The 22,014-nt window shown below is 49.2% G+C and overlaps 1 protein-coding gene across 3 annotated transcripts in view; it reads right to left on the reverse strand.

Annotated features, from left to right (window-relative positions):
* TSPAN18 (tetraspanin 18) overlaps positions 1–22,014 on the reverse strand; it is a 173,170-nt gene that overhangs the window by 64,530 nt on the left and 86,626 nt on the right. The window contains exon 3 of one of the 3 annotated variants that reach the window (XM_031459748.2): positions 6,955–7,015. The exons of the other annotated variants lie outside the window; for them this stretch is intronic. The gene's annotated coding sequence lies outside the window, so the exon portion shown is untranslated. The remainder of the gene's footprint in view (positions 1–6,954; positions 7,016–22,014) is intronic. 3 annotated transcript variants of the gene reach the window in all.

Below are 22,014 nucleotides of genomic sequence, written 5' to 3' on the forward strand. Positions count from 1 at the left end.
GGCATCAGTTTCCTCCCCTGTAAAGTGAAAAAAAGCCACTTCATAGAGATGTGGGATTCAACCAGATAACACACGAGGAAGCACTCTGAACACAGTAAGCGATTGGTGGATGCTTGCTTTCTAAAATGTAAGCATTTATTGCTTTTATCAATTAGTGGTGACCTTCCCCTGTTACAAATGAGGACACTGAAGTCTGAGGTCAAAAGAGTGACTGGAATTGGCAGTGCTCGCTCCAATCACAGGAGAAGCAAGTTATGAGCAAATAAACGTGGGATGACTCAGAGAAGAGTCTTGATTTTAAAATATTGCTAAAGAAAAGGGCTGTTTTATGACTTTTGTGCTGTGTGCTTATTAAAACCAAGCTATAAATGTGAACTAATAAGTAAAATGAGTTAAGTTAATGAAAAAAATCAACCTTCAGGATGGATCCATATTACCTAATGGCAGTCCATAAACATAAACATAAAATTTTAAAATACAAGAATGAATTACAATGCCCAGCAGCTCAAGGAATCTGCAATTTCTCTGTCTGAAAAATAAAAGCTATTGATTTTAGCTTGGGTTCTCATTGCTTATGAGTGAGCCTTTGAGAAGTCATAAAGGAAGGAATTATTTCCAATTGTTTACTCACTAAGGATCATATATATTGAATTTAAATTGTCTCTGATTCCTAATTAGTACAAACCAAATTAGAATCTGAGTACAGCAGATCTGGAAAGGCCCTTGGAGACCCATAAGCTCAGTTTTCTTCGTTTTATAGACATGGAACCCGAGAGACAGAGAAGGAGTTGTTGCCTAAGATCACACAGCAAGTGGGGGAAGGATCCAAGCTAGATCGGGGCTCCTGGTCCCCAGGTCAGCGTTTTGCTGTGGTCCTTGCAGCATCAGGGATCATCAGATCATTAAGTCTAATCCCCATGGGTGGGCAGGGGTGTTATCTGGGCCTTAGCCCCCGTGGCTCCTACAACAAGAGCTTTCTCCCAGCTCTGGGGAAAAATCATCTGCTCAGGAAGGGACCCTCAAAGCCAAACAGTCTAACACTGACAGCAAAGTGAGTTCTAAGACATTCTAGCACACTGCCACATATGGAACCCTGGAGCTCCTCTGCCCACACTGCTCTCCAGGCAGCTCAGCCGGGAAGAAAACCCACACTGGGGGGCCCAGGGTTCTGTTCCCAGAGGGGATGCAGTGAGGTACAGCCCAGACCCAGGTCAGTTCCTTCCCCTGTTCCAGGGGAGGCCGGGGGCACAAGGGCCTCATTGTATATTAGGGAAGGGAGGGGTGTCTTAACTCAGCCAGCTCTGCCTCTCTCTCTCTCTCTCTCTCTCTCTCTCTCTCTCTCTCACACACACACACACACACACACACACACACACACACACACACGTGTATGACACCACAGGGACTAAGGAGCTTTGCGTGTGGCTCAGGCACACATGCGTGATGCGTGCGTGTACGTTAAGCTTCAGCCCACACTCGATTATGAAGCAGATGTTTAATTACTACCTGAGTGTTATTAATCAACACGATTAATACACAACCCATAGCACATAATTACTTTGCAATTACACCGAAACGAAGTATTTTATCACCAAGGGTTTGCTAATTACCCGGCCTTGCCAAAGGACAGGTATAATGGTCAGCAATTTTTCTTTTTTTTCCTTTCCTTCCTTTTCTCCCTCCCCTGCCCTCTCATTAATTTTCTGAACTGATGTCCCCACTGCACAGAACCGGGAGCCCAGGCAGGCTGCCGGCCTCCTCCCCAAGGTGTCCAGTCTGCACTCACATCAGTTTAATGTGACTCTAAATCACCCTGGGCCTCGCCTCTCAGCTCCCCAGCTTGGAAAGGCATGTCCTTTCCAGAAGTGCAGCCGGCCTCCTGTTGGGCAGGGGTTACCTGGGGAAGCTCTGCAGGCAGCTGGCTGGACTTGAATCCTAGTTCTGCCAGTTTCTGGTTGTGTGATCTATGCCAAGCTACCTGTGCCTCAGTTTCCCCAAGTGCAAGATGGAGGTGATAACAGTATTTATCTTAGGGGTTTCTTGTGAGTATTAGATGTGATAGAAAACATAAAGCACTTAGCACAGTGTCTGACACAGAGTAAGTCTCCAGTAACACCTGTTATAACTATTACTATTATCCTCCCAATCACAGAATCTTCCAAACGTTCAGGTTTTTGGATTCCACTCCCTATCCCTCAGATAGAGTGCTCAGTCCCATCTACCTGGAACCATCTCCCCGCATTGCCCCTTCCCCTCTACCTGCCACTTCCATGGGCTCCTCTTCTTTAATCCAAGCCTTCATCCTCTCTCACCTGGTCCACAGTCATTAGCCTCCACACAATCTCCCTGCTGTGCCCCCCTCCACCCACCACCATTCCATCCTCCCCTGGGCAGGGAGACAGATCTTCAGGGAGCAGAGCTTGGACCATGGCACTCTCCTGATCAACAGCTTTCTGTAGCTCACAATTGCCTATGCAGCAAGGTCCACCTCCCTCTACTAGAAGATCACTAATGCCCCAGATTCCCTAAGTTTTTGATGAATGAATGAATGAGTGTCTTGCTTTTAGAGGCAAGAGGCTTTTAGAGATTTTAGAGGCATCCACTCTCACCAAGCTGGGATGTCCGAGAGCATTTTACAAGCCTGCATATCTCCATGGACTTGGGGTTTATTCTGGAACTCGGGGTCTGTCCCTTACTGTTCATTTCCAGACCAGCTTGTTTCCCACCCCCTCTGCTGGCAAAAATCTTCCCCAAACCATCTGTATTTAAATACAATCCATCTTTCAGGGCACAGAAGCCACAGGTCCAGCTGAGCAAAGAGGCTTTATAAAGTGCAGAGGCCAGTGTGTGGTCTGCTTGATAGGTGAGCTTAAGGGACATGCTGACAAACTCCAGCACAGATAGCACGTGTTCGAGAGAGTCAAGGGGGGTGAACATGGGTATGTGTGTGTACATGGTGTGCACACGCTCTCTCTCCACATGCTCTCTCTGCACAAGTGAGGCCACTGTAGCTACTTCTGAGTGTGACTCAGCTCGTTCAGTTACAAAAATAGCAAACACTAAGAGTCATTCATTTACTCGATAATCATAAAATATTGGGCTCTGGCGTCAGACCGCTAGTGTTAAAGACCTGCCTTTACCTCTGACTAAGTGTGTGACTTTGGGAAAATCCCTCAACTTCTCTGAGCCTCAGTTCTTAGTTATAAAATGGGGCTAATCACAGCTCTTACTGAAAGCGTTGTTGTGAGGATGGAACACACACTTTGATCAGTGCCTGGCAGGCAGAAAGAGTCAGGTCAGTGTTAGCTATTTTGTTATTATTATTAATAAGGATAATAAACCTTGGGAACATAGAAACTCAAATGTCTAAAGCAGAATATGGTATACAGTACTAGACCAGTGGGTGAAGAAGTCCCTGCAGAAACATCAAAACAGAAGGCAATAAAGTGATATGTGTTTGTCATTCGTTTATTCATTCAGCAAACACTCACTAAGTGCCTACTGTATAAATCTCTATGTTATCACCGCGCGAGGGCAGAGGGACTCCCTGTCTTTGCAGTGACGCCAAGTGGAAGATGCAGTTCACAAGTAGCTGGGAGAGGGCAGAGGCTCGAGAATGTTCTAAACCACTAGCTGCTGTTGCCCACCCCCCGTCCTCACCAAAACCTCAAATTGCCTGTCACTCCCAGGCACTAGATGAATGGATAACAGCACTGTTGCAGATGCGGGAGATAGCTCCTGGGTGAGTAGGCTCAAGTCCAAAGAGAAGAAGGAAGTGAGGAAAGGCATTCCAAGCAGAGGGCACAGCCAAGGCAATGGTGCAGGGGCCTCCAGGTGCATGACAGGTGGAGGGAGCAGCCAGCAGGGGGCGCTCTGGCAGAGGCAGGAAAGAGGACAGGAGGGAGGTGGGGGGTCAAGGGTGCCGAGGCAGAGCTTGGGTGAATGGAGAGTCAAAGGAAATTCACAGAGGAGGTGATGGGGGCCACTTCAGGTCCTGGGTTTTCCTTCTTCGTCTGATGTTCCAGTCTTGGTCTTCGCAGCTCTGAAGCCCCCTCCCGGGAAGCTGATGGAACTGTTTCCAGGAGACATTGGATCTACCTCTCTTGCCTGGGATTTACATAAAGCTCCCTGCTCAGCCACAGGGCAAGGCCACAGGGCAAGTGCTCCAGCCACCGGCCTCTAGGTGGACAGCGGATGCGGGACTAACCCAGATGACAAACCCAAAGCACGATGCTCCAGGTAGGTAGGGAGGGGTGTGCAAAACCGGGATGTAGCTGTTTTCATTCAGAGCCCGCTAGGCTCTCCGCTGGCCCACACTGAGGCTGTATGTGAAGAAGGTGACCAAGCAGAGATGTTTCCTTCCTTTCCCACGGGCCCCCCACAACCCCTCCCCCACACTCCCTCCCCCAGTACGTTCCGGCTCTTCACTCACACACGCGCGCGCACACACACGCGGCAAAGTCTGATGTTGGATTAAAGCAATAAGGTCAAAAGATCAAGAATGCTGACCACGAGGCGGAAACTTTTGCCCTAGTCACAACTTTGAGACAGCTTTGCTGTGTGCCCTGGGCAGGTCACGTGCCCTCTCTGGGCATCTACTTTCTCCTCTACGAATGAGACAGAGGTATTCAGTGATCTTCAATGCTCAAGTCAAAGGAAGGGGCGAGGTCCCCACAGATGGGTGAATGTGAGGTGAGGGGGAGGCTGAAGAGCCTGAGTCCCCGGAAGCGATGCCCTGTACCTGGGAGAAAGTCAGCCAGGTACCAACGGAAACAAGAATCCTGCAGCCTCATTGGCAGCTGAGGCTGAATTTGAACGCTGGACCCAACATTCATTATGAGACTTTGGACACCTTATGTGAACCCCTTTGAGCCTCAGTTTCCTTACCTGTAAAATGGGATCAAGGACACTTCTCATTCACAGAGTCAAATGAGAAGACACAAGGAGATTGCCCAGCACAGTGTCTAGGCCACGTAAGCCTCAGCAAGTGGAAGCTATTTTCAGTATTGCAGTTATAGCTCCATCCACATCTGAGGGAACCCTGGCGGCGGCTCCCTCATCTCTTTGTGCCATCTTCAGGCCGGCAGGGACCCTGGGAAGTGGCTGGTCCTCACTGGGATGGTGTGGGTTCCTCCCAGACCCCTGGCAGCACCAGCCCTGAAGAAGGGCTTTCCTGACTACACCTCAGTCACACGCAGACATGGCTCTGGACTTGACATCAGTCTTTTTGAGAAACAGTGGCCACTCCTCAGAGCCATGGAGAACGGAGCCTGGCATTAGGGCTTCCAACCTCCCCCTGAAATGTGTCTTTTTTTAAATAAGGGAAATTTATCCATGTATCACTTGCAAATAACAATGAGAATAAATCAGTTATTTGGGGACATACACCTCTGGGGAAATCCCAGGCCTTGGCTGACCCCAGCGCTAAGGCTCTGGCTGTGTTTCTCATTCCTGGAGGAAGGGAGCCAAGAACAATGGCCTTCTCCTGCCTTGGACAGGGGTTATTAGAGATCACTGGTCCGTCTCCTGTCTGTGGGGAAGAAAGTGTGCTCACGGGCTGGGCCAGGCCAGGCAGGAGCGACCCATCCTGGGATGGTCTCCACGCAGACGGTAAGAGCAGGAACCCACCCTCAACCCACCCAACAGGTGCTGAGGGCCTACTGTGCGCCAAGCCCGTTGGAGCTGCTGTCCACGTGGCCTCAGATGTGTCCTCCTGTGGACCCTATGCAGGAGGAGTCACTAAACGTAGACCCAGGGAGGTCGATGGTTCTAGTAAGTGGTAGAAAGGGGCTTCACACTTGGGTCTGTCAGGTGTCACAGCTGATGCTTCCTTCCTAATTCCAAAGTCAGGGATCCTGGGTGTGTGCGTCCTTTCCTGGAGGGTGCACCCCTCCCCGACCCGCGGCAGTGCTGGCTACAGAAGTCCTCACCTGTCCCTTCTCCAGACAGACTGCCAGCTCAGGCTGTTTGGAGCCAGGTCACCCAGAGATGCTTGGGAGGCTATACCCTTGTTCCGACCCCCCGGCATAGCCCATAGCCCCCGACAGAGGATGCTGAGCACAAAGTCTGAAATGTCATTCACGTTCAGGAGCTCCCCCTGGGATCCGGCTGAGGCTACAGTGCTCTTGAACCTCATCCTTGCTTAGCCTCTCTCTCTGCCTTATCCTCCTCCCTTTCCTGGTCCCGAGAATCTTCCCTCAATAACTCACTTGCACAGCCATCTCTGCTCAGGTTCTGCTTTTTTAGAGAACCCGATCTAAGACAAAAAGGAGATAGACATGGTTCCTGCCATCTGGGGAGTCAACGCCCAGCGGGAGACAAACCCGAGACAGGCTGACCATGACAAGACCCCTTCAACCATGACCACTGCGCCCCCCACCTCGTTCTAACATCAAGAGCTTACAACACGCTGTGCAAATCCCTTTCCCACCTGATGGCACTGAACACCAACAACAACCCAGCCAAGAGGGTTTGTTAGCTCCCTTTTACAGATGAAGCTGAGGCTCAGAGAGATTATAATTTGCCCAACGTCGCTTACAACTTCTATGTAGCCCCACTTAGATTTGACCTCAGTCCTACCTGATTGCTGGGCCCCAGGGCTTGCCTCCCACTAACCAAGGGGACCTGTATTCAGCTGCCAAGATGGGGACAGGGATGCCCAGCGGTTAGGGTCCTCCCTGTGACAAAGCTCACTGTCCTCTCTGCCACTTTGTGTAACTCCCGGGCCCCAGGCTCAGGGACCACAGCCTGGGGGAGGGCAACTTCAAAAAAGGAGAGGGGGTGGGATCACTGGTGACCACTTCTCTGGTGCCCACATCCCAAGCCTGGCACTCTCTCCCTCTCAAATGACTCTCACTGACCTGGCTCCTCCCCCACCCCCCTCCCAATTCCTGTTATGTCACAGAACATGCAGCTCAGCCGGCCTGGTAACAGGCAGAGAATGGGAATTTTTACCTGTTAATTTGGTTTCTGAACCCCTGCTGCTTGCCAAGCCTGAACAGCTCCATGGCAGGCTCTGAAAGGAGGAGGGGAAAGAAAATGGTTTCCAGCAAATGGGGGTAAATTATGTCGGCAGGCAGTCCCTGGGCGCTCCCTGGAGGTGTGAATCCAGCCAACCCCAGGGTGAGGGCAGCAGAGGGGGTCTGGGGAAGACTCACCTCCCTGGATCCAAAAGCAGGAAAGGGTTCTGGCTCACAGGGCACCAGCCACATGCTCACTCTGCCCCACCCTTGGTGAGGAAAGGGCAGAATGCCTCTAACAGCCCGTTGCTCAGGGGCAGAGCCAACCCCAGCCAGGCACAAGTGCCCCCTGCCCTCTCATCCTTCCTGCCCACACCTCCAGCCCTCTGTCACAGGGCCTCACCCAGTGCACCTTGAGCCCTTGCTGCCCTGGGCACCAGACTTCACTGAATCCTCAAAAACCCTTTCCCATCCACCTCATTTGAGAGAGCTATCATTACCATCCCCATTCTATAAATGTAGAAACTGAAGTTCAAAAAGGCGATGCATCTCCAACAAGTTCAACAGAGAATTATCCCAAGACCCAGCAATTCCACTCCTGGGCATCTGCCCAAAAGAATGGAAGACAGGGACCAGACAGACACCTGGACCAATTCCACTCCTGGGCATCTGCCCAAAAGAATGAAAGACAGGGACCAAACACCTGGACACGAATGCTCATAGCAGCACCAGTCACAGTAGCCAACAGGTGGAAACACCCCAAATGTCCATCAATATTTGAATGGATAAACAGATGGACCACAATATATCCTTTCAATGGAATATTATTCACTCAGAAAAAAAGAGTGAACTATGGCTACATGCCATAATATGGATAAACCTCCAAAACATGAGCTAAGTGAATGAAGCCAGGTACAAAAGGCCACATGTTGTATGATTCCATTTGTATAACGTCTCTAGAATAGGTGAATCCATACAGACAGAAAGCAAAGTAGTGGTTGCCAGGGACTGTGGGCAGTGGGTGATGAAAATTTTCTGGATCTGGTTAGAAGTGGTGGCTGCAAAACACTGTAAATGTACTAAATGCCACTGAATTGTTATTTTACAGTGGTTAATTTCATGCTATGTGAATGTCACTTCAACTTTTTTAAATGCCAGGAGAGGGTGGTGAGGAGAACGGGATGTAATTCGCTGAAGGTCAAAGAGCAGGTAAGTGGGGTGCCCTCGGCCACCATCCTCTGCTGCCTGCCCCATGCCTTCCCACCTCTGGCCTTTGCCTCTCCTGTTGCCTTGGCCAGGAAGGTCCCCCTCCCTATTTCTGTTCTCAAGATCCTACCCATTTTTCAAGGCCCTGTGTCCTGCCCCAGTCGGCTTTGCCTCCTGCCTCCTGCCAGAGTTCGTAAAGCACACGGTTATCCCTTGGTCCCCCCAGCCTGAGGGGCTCATCACATTCTCAGGGTCTTTATGAGGGTTAAATAATCCAATGCCTGCAGAGTTCTCCACTCTCTGGGCTTGGGATGCAGTGAGCGCTCAATCAATGGTGCTTATTAACAGGCCGCGTTCACTCCTGAAGGGCTGGGACATGCTGGCTCATCTCTGCATCCCTGGCCCAGGCCCGGTTCCCAGCGGAAACTCTCCGAACACTTGTGGAATGCAAGGGGGGAGACAGACAAACTCCCTGTCAAGCAGGCTCTTTCCTACCTGTTCTCCTGCTGGGCAGGAAGCCTGTCTTGGTTCACAGTTTATAATAAATGCAACTCCATTTCCTCTCAGTGGAGTTGGCCCCAGCACGCACACACCCAGAGTCGGCTGTTTCTGTTAAACGTTTGGGGCTCTTTGGGCCAGCCAGGCCCTGACTGAGTTGTGGTGTTTGTTTTGCTCCACGAGGCACCTCCAGCTCCAGGTTCTGCAGATCAGGAAAAAATCGGAAATTCTGATCTCTGTGAAAGTCTACAGAACATGATCTCTCTAGTAATTGTTGCCCTGCTTACCTCACTGACTTAACTAATGAATATGCAATAAGATATTCATCCTGGAAGTACATTTATTAACTAAAGGAACTATATACGTTTAAGGTATTGGCATTAACATTCATCTCAAACATCAGACAGTGCCAACCTTTTCAATACACTTTTGGAAGCTCTTTTGAATCTGCAGTGGAATGTGAGTTAAAGATGCCAAGAAATTCAAACAAAACAAGGCAGCCAAATTAGGAAGCCCTCACTCCAAGGAAGGCGAAGAGACACAGACTTCCCTGAATTTGCTCTCTATCTGGTGTTGATGGTAAGACAAGCTAATTACAGGGGGTGGCGGGTGGAGGGGGACCTCTCCACTGACACTCAAAGCAGAAAGAGAGAGCTTTGGGACGAAAGAAATCCAGCCTAGCCACTTGCCAGCCCTGAGATCATGGACCAGTTCCTTAAATCCCTTATTGTCAGGTGGTGTTGGGCATGGAGGGGTGGAGGGTGGTGATGCCCACCTCCCTGCATGGTGATGAGCATCAGGCCAGGTGAGACAGTCAGACACACAGAACACCTGGACTGGCAGGAAGGAAGCTCTCAATAAGTATTCATTTTCTTCCCTCTCAAACTATCTGCAGACACAAGAGAGTGAAAAACAAACTGCCGACTGAAAGACATGTTTGCAATACATATGTATTACAAGGAACTTGTATCCAGCATATGTAAAGAACTCCTACAAATCAGTAAGAAAATAAGAAAACAACCCAGTTGAAACTGGGCAATAGAGTTGAGCAGATACTTCCCCAAAGAAATTATCCAAATAGCGGATAAGTAGATAGAAAGGTGCTCAGCATCATTACTCACTGGGGAAATGCAAATAAAAACCACAGTGAGATACACAACCACCAACTGACTAAAACGGAACAGAAGGATGACACCAAGCATGGGTGAGGAGGTGGAGCAACTGGAACATTCATACGCTGCTTTCAGGACCGTCCAATGGCACAACCACTCCCTCTGGCACTGTCTATTAAAGTTAAACCTATGACAGCCACGCATTTCCACTCCCAGTTAGTTACACACCCAAGAGAAATGCCTGCATATGCCCACAATGATCTGGACCACAACGTTTATTGCAGCTTTATTGCAAAGCATCCAGAACAGGAAACAACTCAACATCCATCTACAAAAGAATGGACAAATAAGTCATCAAATATAATCACACGATGGAATATTACATAGCAGTGAAAAAAGAACAAACTGCTGTCATGTGCAACAGCATGGATGGACCATAAAATCATTGTGTTGAGCTAAAGAAGCCAGGTCTGGAGGAGTTCATGTTGCACAATTCCATTTATGTGAAGTTCAAGAACAAGAACAACAGCTTGATGGTGATCGAAACCAGAACAGTTGTTACATGGGGTGTACAGGGGTGGGGTAAGGGGAGTAGCCACTGGGATGGGACACAGGTAGCCTCCTGGGGTGATGGGCCAGAAATGTTCTATATTTTGATCTGCCTGGTTTTTACTTGGTAAATAAAACCATTGATCTGTACATTGGAGATGTAGGCACTTTACTGTATATATATTATACCTATTTTTTTCAATTACCAGAGGATCAATTGGACCAAGCCATCTCTCAGGCCCATCAGCCCTATCATTTTATGATTCTCAAAGCCTGGAGAATGATTCTTAGGTCCTAATGCGGGAATTCGGAGACAGTGTATTCATTTTATTCTTTTTCTTCCCTTTCTCTTGCCGAGAGAGGCCCCTTCTCTTGCTCGTTCTCCCTCTCTGACTTTGTGTAAGTCAGTCAGCCACTTCTGGCCTCATCATCCCATCTGCAAAAAGAGGGTCATGCTGCCAGGACTCCCCTCCAAGAGAGAGAAACATGGTCATGCAAGGGAAATGCTCTGTGCATCACAGAGCAAAAATGCTAAACCCATTCCCAGAATTGCAAGCAGATGTCTCTTTGCATGGGGTCAAGCACATCCAGGCATAATTGCAATTACTACAGTGAGGGTGTGGTTTAAAACTCAGACTTGGCCCATGTGTGTTTCTTTGGCATAAAGGGATCTAAGACGGTGGCCATGGAACCAAAGTCATCATGGGAAAGGGATGGCCACTGGTTTGACCTGGGAAGGCACGGATGCTGGCGCGGTCCCTATGGCTATTGGGCCAGAGCTGTGAAGGGCTCATCCTCAAAGGAGACAGAAGCAGTGTCTGGCCCTGGGCTTTTCAAGGGAAGGAGTACTAACATAAAAAGTACTCAATATCACTAATTCTCAGAGAAATGCCAATAAAAACTACAATGAGGTATCACCTCACACCAGTCAGAATGGCCATCATTCAAAAGTCCACAAATGACAAATGCTGGAGAGGCTGTGGACAAAAGGGGAACCCTCCTACACTATTGGTGGGAATATAGTTTGGTGCAGCCATTATGGCAAACAGTGTGGAGATTCCTCAAAAGATTAAAAATAGACTTACCCTATGATCCAGCAATCCCACTACTGAGCATATATCCAGAGGAAATTTTAATTTGAAAAGACACCTGCACCCCAATGTTCATAGCAGCACTATTTACAATAGCCAAGACATGGAAACTACCTAAATGTCCATCGACAGATGACTAGATAAAGAAGTTGTGGTATATTTACGTAATGGAATACTACTCAGCCATAAAAAATAATAAAATAATGCCATTTGCAGCAACATGGATGGACCTGGAGATTTGTCATTCTAAGTGAAGTAAGCCAGAAAGAGAAAGACAAATACCATACGATATCACTTATATGTGGAATCTAAAAAAAAAAAAAAAGACAAATGAACTTATTTACAAAACAGAAACACATAGGCACAGAAAACAAACTATGGTTACCAGAAGGGGAAGGGGGTGAGAAGGGATAAATTGAGAGTTCGAGATTTGCAGATATTAACTACTATATAAAATAGATAAACAACAAGTTAATACTGTATAGCACAGGGAACTATATTCAATATCTTGTAGTAACCTACAATGAAAAACAAAATGAAAATGAATATATGTATGTTCATGTATGACTGAAGCATTATGCTGTACACCAGCAATTGACACAACACTGTAAACTGACTGTACTTCAATTAAAAAAAGTAAACAGAAAAAAAAAAAAGGAGCACTAAAACTGAAGTCTGGGATCCTGGGTTGAGGGCTGCTTCTGCCCTAATGTGCTGTGTGACATTGGCCATCGGCTTCCCACCTTTGGGGCCTCAGTTTCCCCACCATGCTATGAAGGCGTGGACTAGATCATAGTTAGAGATCCATTCAGCTATAACTGTTTATGAACTTACAAATTGCTTACTGAAAATCAAAACCACGTTGTGTCTCTCCCTGCTTAAATCCTCGTCTACAGCTTCTTATTCAGCATAAAGTCCAAACCCATGACCAGATCCTCATGGTCAGGTCCCTGCCAACCTCCCTGGCCAAGGATTGAACCACGCCCTCATTTCTCACTAGGCCCCAGCCACAATGCTCTTCCCTCCATCCTTTAACACTTCAACCCATTTCTGCCCTAGGGCCTTTGCTCACCTTGCTGTCTCAACCTGGAACCCTCCTCTCTCCAGTTCTGCATGGCCAGGCTCTACCTGCTTTAGGGCACAGGCTCAGAGGTCCCCTCCTCAAAGCCTCTGCTGACCAGATAAGTAGTCCTTCTCCCTCGTGTTTTCTTTTTCCACCTTCAAACCACAGATTACAACATGCAGTCATTAGAGGAATTTGTGGCTTCCTTATTTTCTGTCTTCTGCCCTGGAGTGTAAGTTCCATGTGGGTAGCTACTGTGTCTGTGACTATTAAACCCTCTGACATAGACACAGTACTCACTAAATATCTGTGCCTTTTTCCATCCTCTCAGGCAGCACTCCAGAGCCCTTGCTGCCCTAGGAGGCTCATGTAAGAATTTCCCAAAGAAAGAAAATGTTCAGGTGTAGCGGACCCAGCAGGTACTGTGATGATGCCAGGCTCTCTGCATCCTTGTGTCATTTCATTCTCATGACAACCCTTGGAGATAATATCATTTGGGTAACCAAGGCTCAGAGCTGTCAAGAGATGTGCCCACAGTCACATACCAGGAGCCCCAAGCTTGGAGAATGGCTCTGTGCCACTTGCTGGCATGTGATTCCATCTCTCCAGGCTGTGCTTTTCTTGTCTGTAAAGTGGGGCTAAGATCTCGTGCCTGCACTGCAAGCTGTGTCACGATCAAGCAGGATAATTAAGGTGGGATGCTTTGCACACCAGCCAGCAGCATGCAGCTGCACTAAAGTTGAAACGGAAACAGCCTGAGGTTTGCTTTGCGCCTCGGAGTCTGGGCCTGCCCCTCCAGGAGGCGGCCAAGGAGGGGAAAGAACGCCTTCTGGAGCCAGCATGCCCTGGATGGGAGTCCCGCTCCATCCCAGCTCAGAGCTGGGTGCCCTCCAGCGCGCACCTACTTCACTCCTTTGAACTTGAGTCTTCTCCTCTGCAGAATGAGAAGAATAATTCCCTTCCCCCCAGGCTGTTAGGAGCGTTAAACGAGATCGCCTATGAAAAGGGCTTTATTCCTTCTGAAGTGCAGTGCAAATGTTGCTTGTTTGTTGCAAATGTTGACATCCCACAGCTTCTAGCTCTGATTATGTCAACTCCCCCAAAAGAGGGAGAAAGACACCTCCCCAGGGGACGCGGGCAAGGACACTCAAGGCTGTCCCCCCCCCCCGCCCCCAAGTGACAAGGCTGGCATGTCTTTATGGGGCCCTCACTGCATGCCAGGCACTGCAGGATGCCCTCTCCAAGCAGTCTCCATATGCAGCACCATCAGCCCCATTTCATAGACGGGTAACCTGAGCTTCGGGTAACCTTGCTCAAGGTTCCCTGGCCGCAGTGGTGATGTTTTCTCCCTGTGGAGGACTTGGCCAAGGTGACACCTTTGTTTCCCATAGAGCAAGGCTCAGGCTGACCTGGGATGGTGCTCGTTCCTGAGGTAGCCCTGGGCTCTGGGGAGGTTCTGGCCGTGGGCTCCTCTCTGCGAGAAGCCAAGCACAGCCACCCACCCTGAGTGTGGCATCTAGGAGTGTGCATACAGAATGGGGGGTGTGCTTGGGAGGACACGACCCAGCACTGGGCCCCAGGAAGTCCATTCTGCTGGGAGCCCCGAGAATCAAACCACGCCCACCTTGGCCTCCCTGGATGGCAAGTCACTGGCCCACATCCCACCCTGCCCTCCAGCTGCTCCCCATTGGCCAAAGGCCGCCCTGACCCCTAAATGGCCCTTGAGCATCTAGGGGCATCACTCTGTCAACCCCCACCCCCCCATCACATGCTCAGTTCTAATGGTGCCAATCTTGGCTCCAGAAAGCAATTAGACAAGATTAGTGAAGCAGAGAGAAGGCAGGTGGTGAGGGGGGAAGAGTTGGCAGAAAGAAACCCCTGGGGCATAGAGACTCCAGGGGATGGGGGAAGAGGGAGGCAGGCTGGAAGAAAGGGGAAGAAGCAGAGGAATGTGGATTCTAGAGAAGATGTGCAGGGGAGACACAGAGAGACGCAAGGACTCGCCCAAGGCCCCACGATGGGGAGAGAGATGGACCAGAGGCCCCAGGAAAAGGGAACGAAGAGCTTGAGGGAGAAAACTCATGAGAGGGAAATAGGCAGACACACACGGGCTCATTTATTTGGCCTTGTCCCACAGGGTGTCTCGGAAGAGATTTCTCCTTACAGGAGGCAAGGGAAGCAGCCTTCGTGGAGGGAGCAGAGGACCAGGAGCCAGGAGACCAGGGTCTAAGGCACTAATGCTCTGAACCACAGGGCAGCTCCCCCATGGAGGCAGAAAGAATGGAAACATATTTGTGTGTCCACAGTGTTCCCAGCAGCACTGTCCATCACGGCCGAAAATACCAGAAGCCACCTGCAGTAGTCAGGTCTCCAGAGAAACAGAACCAATAGGAGTTACATATATATATGTAACTATATATATATACACACACACACACACACACACACGTATATATGATATACATGATATCACATATATATGATAAATCCATGTGTGTGTGTGTGCGCGTGTTTAGAGAGATTTCTTTTAAGGAATTGGCTCATGCTGTTGTCAGGCTAGCAAGTCCCACATCCGCAAGGCAGGCTGGTGGGCTGGAAACCCAGGCACTGATACAGCCTTGAGGCAGAATTCCTTCTTTCTTGGGAAATCTCAGTTTTTGCTCTTAAGCCTTTCACCTGATTGGATAAGGCCCTCCTGCATACCTAAAGTCAACAGATTGCAGATGTCAGCCACGTCTACAAAACGCCTTCACGGTAACACCTAGATTGGTGTTGGGTTCCAGCAACTGGATCCTACAGCCTCGCCCGGCTGACACATCACACCGCCTAGTACGGTTTCCTGCGGCAGCTGTCATCAATTCCCACAAGGGGAGGGGCTTAAAGTAACACACAGGTATTAGCTCAGACTTCTAGAAGACAGAAGTCCTTTGAAATGGGACTCACTGGGCAAAAATCAAGGTGTTAGCAGGGCTGTGTTCCTTCTGGAAACACTAGGGAGAATCCTTTTCCTTGCTTTTTCCAGATTCTCGACGCTGCCTGTGTTCCTTGCCTCATGGTCCTGCCTGACTTCAATGTCATGGCCAGCCTAGTCTTTCTCAGGCTGCATCACCCTGAGAGTCCCCTTGTGTAGTCAAACCTCCCTTCCCCTCTTTAAGGACCCATGAGATTAGATTGGCCCCACCCGGATAATCCAGGATAATCTCCCCATCTCAATGTCCTTAAATTAAGCACATTTACAAAGCCCCTTTAGCCAGGTAAAAAAATATATTCATAGGTTCCAGGGATTAGGACCTGGACATCTTTGGAGGCCTATTATTCTGTCTACCACTCCATCTAAATGCTCATCAACAGCGGAGTGGACACATCTTGGAATGACCATCCACCCAGTGAAATACGATGCAGCCACAAGAAGAGGAGTCAGGGAGAGACATGGTCAGAACTGGGCTCCAGATCCCTTTCCCAGCAGAATCAGGCCCCCAGGAGTGGTCCAGACCTCCAGGGAAGGTGCAGGACTCTCAGGAAATAAGAATAAGATCTCAGCTTAGAACTCAAAGGACTATGATGTCTAACAAAGGATTTACCCACTCCAGCCCCTGCATGGATGCACTGTGCACCTTCAGGTCAAGGTCCTGACCTCTCTGTGACCCTTTTCTTCATGAACTGTCTAGTGACTCTGATCCCAGGGACCATGAGCTGCACACTCACTATGTGCCCACTAAGAGCTTCACATGTGGCAGTGGCACCATCGGGGCTCCTCCAAGGCCCTCTCCTGTGTGCTTTTTCCTCCGAAGGCCTGCACCTGCCACTCTCATGAGAGGACTGCCCTCGGGCTACTGGAGACCTCTGTCCAGCACACAGGGAGCCCGAAGTGCCTGGGAGCCAACATCCCTCCCGCATGCTCAGGGTGGCCCTTAGCCAACGTCTCAGAGTGTGGGAGGATGAAAGCCCAGGTCTCTTGACTCAAGTTGAGACAAACTTGGAGATGCAACTAACACCCCAGAGTTCCCGGCAGGTCAGGTGGTCAGCAGCCTCCACAGCACTATGCCTGGCATCCCTCCCTCTCTTGCCTTCCTCTTCTTCCCTGTTCTGCTCCCCAGACTTCTCACTGGTTTCTTCTGGGAATTCATCCTTAATAAATCCATTATACACAAATGTTTGTCTTGGGGTCTACTTCTGGGGGACCCAGACTATGATACCTATGTTGTCTCATTTAACAGCGACACTTTGAGGTGAGCACTGTGATGATTCCCATTTTTCAGACGAGTAAACTGAGGCCAGGGAAGTTTAACGATATGCCTGAGTCACAGAGTGAGTAAGTAGCCGAGTGGGATTCCAACCCACATCAGCATGACACCAAGCCTGCGTGCCTCACCTCCTCTCTGTGTGATGACTTCCCCCAGCTCCTTGGAGACCTGAGAAAAATGGAGGAGGGGGTGCTGGGGAGGTGCATCTAGTAAAGGATAATGGAGGAAAACTCCTTGTGGGGTCTTGGGTTTCATCAAAGTGAAAAAGAAATAAAAATAAAATAGATTCATCATTTGCCAACTCAAGCCCGCACAGTGTGATCTGAAGCCGAATATGTTGGGCTGTTCCCTGGGGCTGTTTCTCTCCCTTCCTGAGAAGGACCTCTCAAGGCTCTCTCCCTCTGAGCCAACGCTGAGCCCAGCTCAGGCAGGGATTTGTCTTCTCAGCAGGGGAGGGAGGCTCTGGGGTGGTGGGGTGGGCAACGGAGCTGGCAGGTCCTTGTGCCAGAGTGGCCGAGGTACAGGCTGGAAAGGAGTTAATGACCCACTGTTCAGTGCCTCAATCCCCCCTTCTCCCTGTGGGTCCCTTTGAAAGAGAGAAAAAAGAATCATAAAAAGCCCCCTCCTTGCTCCTGGTCTCGGAGATCCCACAGTTTGCCTGGGTTTAAACCTTGGAAACAAAGGCTGATAGCTGGGCTGCACGCAGGAGGCAGCAGATTAATGACTGCCTAGCCGCCGTCATAAATTCCTTTTCTGTGTGTTATTTACCTGCCCAGCAGGCTCCATCTGGGCAGGTTATGGGCAAAGCAGCCTCCTCTTCTAGGTGGGAGTGAGCACTTAATTGGAGACGATCAGGAATAGGTGGGGGGTGTCATTATTCCCTGCATGTCCCCAGATCCCAGAGACCCAGATGACTTTTAAAAAGGAAAAAATTAAGGGAGAGGTAAGGTGTGGATCAGATCCTGTGTCTGCAGGCAGGCCAGAGGGGCCAGTACCTTCTCTGCGCAGCAGGGTGGCCTGCCTGCTCCTGGTGCCGCTTCCCTGCTGGCCACCCTTCTGGGTTGACACGGATCCACAGTGAACTTAGCCACCTCAGCAGAGCTCCCCGAGGTAAGACTATGTCATTCATCCTCATAAGCCTCTAGCATAAAAGATAAAATCATTCAATAACTGTTCTAAGGGGTAAAAAGTGGTCATTAATGAAGCGCTGGGGGGTGTAAGAGGAAGGAAGGACTAAGCCTAGGAGGTCAGGGAGGGCTTCCTGGAGGAGGTGGAAGGTAACACCCCTGGCATCAAGGTAGCTAAAGACAAATGAGGAGTAATTATTTAACAGTCACCATTTGTGACATGCCAGCATGGAACTGGGGGCTTTACTTAGTCTTTAATCATTAAACAAGTCCAGCAAAGTAGTCTTATTATTCCACTTTACAGATGAAGGAATGGGACTTAGAGAGGTTAAGCTACTTGCCCAAGGTCACTAAGCCAATAGGAAGGAAAGCTAGGATTTAAACCCAGGTCCTATGTCCAGGACCCTGCCCCTGTAGCTGGGTCATGAACAGCCAGGCACAGAAGTGGACAGTAAGGGGCAGACAATATTCTATGGAGCTCCAACTTGGGAGAGGGTGTTTCTGTTGGAGCAGGGGAGGCTGGCCTCCTGGAGGAGGTGGCCTCCTGGAGGAGGTTTCCTCCAAATGTGGAAGCTTTAGGCAGGCAGAGAAGGGAGGAAGGGCATTCCTTGTGGAGGGGACCGTGTGTGCAAAGGCACAGAGTGGGAGTGCAGGGAGGTATTAATGAACTGCCTTACTTGGTAGATGTCAAAGGGGCATTGCTGGAAAATAAAATCCCAGGGATATCCAGGCCCATCCTCTGTGGAAGGTCTGGAAATGGCACTGGGAGGCCATTGAGGTTTATTTGAATAAGTGAGTGTCTCTGCAGCTGGTGAGGGAAGGCTGTCAGCTGAACGAGGAGATGGCTGCTGGGGGTGGAAAGAGCAGGAGCAGGTCAGGCAGAGGGTGTGGCCCGAGGCAGTGGGGATGTGAGGAGGGGCAGCTTTGGGAAGCCTGGCCACGGGAGACCTGCCACCTTGGGCTATGGGGTCAGGGGAGCAGGGATGGGAGGACCCTCCCCAGGGTCCCGGCGAGAATGAGGATGCTCCAGAGAAACAGATCCCTCCAGGGACGGTGGTGGTTTGGAGCGGAGACGAAAGGCTAGTTCAGGCTTATATTTCAGCTGTCAACATGGAGAGAAGCGGCTCAGAGTTGGGAAGATTCTTTCCAGACTGGGGGAGGGTCAGATTCGATGTGGAAGTCGAGGGTCCTGGATTGAGATATGGGTGGATATGGAAGCTGGCTGGGCTGGGGAGGGACAGAAGGAACAGAAGGAATGAGGGAAAAAGAAAGAAAGGGGAGCTGAGAATAAAAATGTTTCCTCTCCATTGAGAGGGAAACTTACAAGAATCACTGATTCATCACAGCATGGACTCTGCCAGGACTCATGCTGGGGGCTAGATATACAGACAGGGGCAAGATGCAGAAAATGTGCTGATGAAAAGGAAGCAACTCAGAGGCGGGCTGCCTGGGTTCAAATCCCACACACTGGACACTCAGGATGGATGCCAACTTGGGACACCAAGATAGGTTTGTGCAGGAGAAGCAACCTGAGTGTCCATTAACAGATGAATGGATAAAGAAGATGTGATATAGAAAGCTAGCAAGATAGATACAGTGGAATATTACTCAGCCATAAAAAAGAATAAAATATTGCCATTTGCAGCAGCATAGGTGGACCCAGAGATTAACGTACTAAGTGAAGTTAGGCAGACAGAGAAAGACAAATATTATACATCACTTATGTGTGGAATCTAAAAAAAATACATATCAATTTATTTACAAAACAGACTCACAGACATAGAAAAGAAACTATGGTTACCAGAGGGGAAAGGGAAGTGGGAGGGATAAATTAAGACTATAGGAGTAACAGATATTCACCACCATATATAAAATAGATAAACAACAAGGATTTACTGTATAGCACAGGGAACTATATTCAATATCTTGGAATAACCCATAATGAAAAAAAATCTGAAGCTGTATGCCTGAAACTAACACGATATTGTAAATCAACTCTAGTTAAATAGAAAAATCATACATTTGTGAATGAATAAATGGGTGAGTAAATGAGTGACGCAGACCCTCTGATGACCCCAACTTCTCCAACAGGACAGGGAGTGTTCAGTGTGCTGTGTGAATAAGCACAGTGATGTTCAGGTCTGGATTTGTGGGCTTGCTTGTTCCAAAGCCAAGTTCTGGAGTCCCTAGGGCTGGAGCCTGGGTGAGGGACTCTGAAAGCAAGGAACAAAGAAACGGAACAGCACTCATCAGCTCCAGTGCACCAGCAAGTCCTAACATCTTTTCTCTGGGCCACATCTTCTGAATCCAGAGCTCCAAGCACACATTATCTTTTCATTGGTTCCTGAGATAGGAGACAGTCTTTCAACAGGTCTGATAGGGCAGGACAGACTAGGATTTCCAGAGGAGCCTTCCTGCTTTTCTGCTTCCCATACTCTAAGCCAGAGTTGAAAACCAGTGTCTGGTGAAGCACAGCTCCACTGGCCCATCATAGCAATAGTACAGTGGCATTTTTTGAAATTATGAATGAGTTAGCAGTATTTAACAACTGAAAAATTCTCCCTTGAAAAATCTGAGTTTTTGACTTCTTTTTTTTTAAATTTCAGGAGATCTGAAAATACTGGAGCTGAAATGTAGCTTCTCTCTTTAGATGGAGTGTGTGTTGAAGTTTACTGCACTCCCCACTGCTCCCTGGTGTCTCCCAGACAAGCCCATCATGGTTAAATGGCCACTATCATTGAGCTTGGGCTCCTGTTTCTTTGTCTGTTTGCCACTCAACCTGCTCACTAACTTGTGTTAGCTGCCCCACCCCCTGTAGGAATTTGAGTGACCCCTGGTCTAGCCCCCCTTGCCTCAGTTTCCTCATCTGCAAAATATAGGTGATCTTTCCTCCTAAAATCAAAGAAGATAATGAACATGAATGTGGCCAGACTACAGCTGGTACCTAACTGATGCTCCATAAATATTTCCCCTTCCCTTTCCCGTCAGGCTAAACCTATCAGCCAATAAATTCTGATCAGCAAATACATTCTCTAACTAGCAACTAAATACTGAGCAACACCTTTTTGCCAACTACTGGGCATGACCATGGGATGCAATGGTGAACGCTAAACAGAAATGTCTCTGTCCCCACAGCACTCACGCACTATTATTAAATAAATAATCCAGCAAATCAATCTGTAAATCCAGTTGGAAATATGTGCCACAAAAGCAATAAATAGAGTGAACTGAGAGAGAAGAGGAAGAAGGGCTTCCCAGGGAGGTGTATCTGAGCTGAACACTGAAGACTGAGAGGAGCCTGCAAGATACAGCAGCTGGACAAGTGCTCTAAACAGAGGGAACAGCCTGTGTGGGGCCCATGAGTTAAGAAAGGGCTTACACTGCTCTAGGACCTGAAATGAGGCTGGTGGGAATGGCGTGGGGTGGGCGAGGGGAAGGGTGTGGGTGGTATGACCTGGGGAGAGGGGTAGGGGCCGACCATCACAGGAGTAGGGATTTTATTCTAAGTGCAGCAGGAGCACAGAACACAGGGAGATGCATAGTTGATTCAAACTGCCTTTTTCAAAAAGGCAGACAGGAGAAATGACATGATGCAGAGGAAGGGAGGGATGGTGGTGCCCCATCCCATGCCCTTGTTAGCTTCAACATGTAGCGCTCGGAGTTCTGAGTCCCGGTTACATATTGGGTGGGGTACTCTGCTGCATATTTCCCACTTTAGCTAATGAGTTGGCTTCTTGGGGACTTCTAACCACCAGCCAGCTAGGGATGGGGGTGGGGACAGGGGATGTGGTGGCCTCCATGTTTCAGAGGAAACCACGCAGTGAGGGGGAGGGTCCCTGGGAAAGATCCTGAAAGGAATGTTTCTCCAGGAGAGGAATGAGCCATTCTGCTCTACTTTGGACCTGGGGCAGTCAGGGCCCCTCAGTGACCTCCAAACAAAGCCAGGCGGGACAATGGGAGGAAGGAGATAAAGCCCAGGGCCCTGGGGTCTGTGCCGGGATGCCTGAGGCCGGCTCTTCTCACCCCAGGGCAGCGGGCTTCCTGCTGTTACGGGGCCAGTGCCCTTCTCTTTGTACTGTGACTGCTGAGATTGTCATTCCATTTCAGAAGCTTGAGTAAGGACAGACTGTGTGTCTGATGCTTCCATGGGGGACGCTGCCATCAT

Source organism: Camelus dromedarius, chromosome 12 (assembly GCF_036321535.1).
Source record: "Camelus dromedarius isolate mCamDro1 chromosome 12, mCamDro1.pat, whole genome shotgun sequence".
Taxonomy (NCBI): Eukaryota; Metazoa; Chordata; class Mammalia; order Artiodactyla; family Camelidae; genus Camelus; species Camelus dromedarius.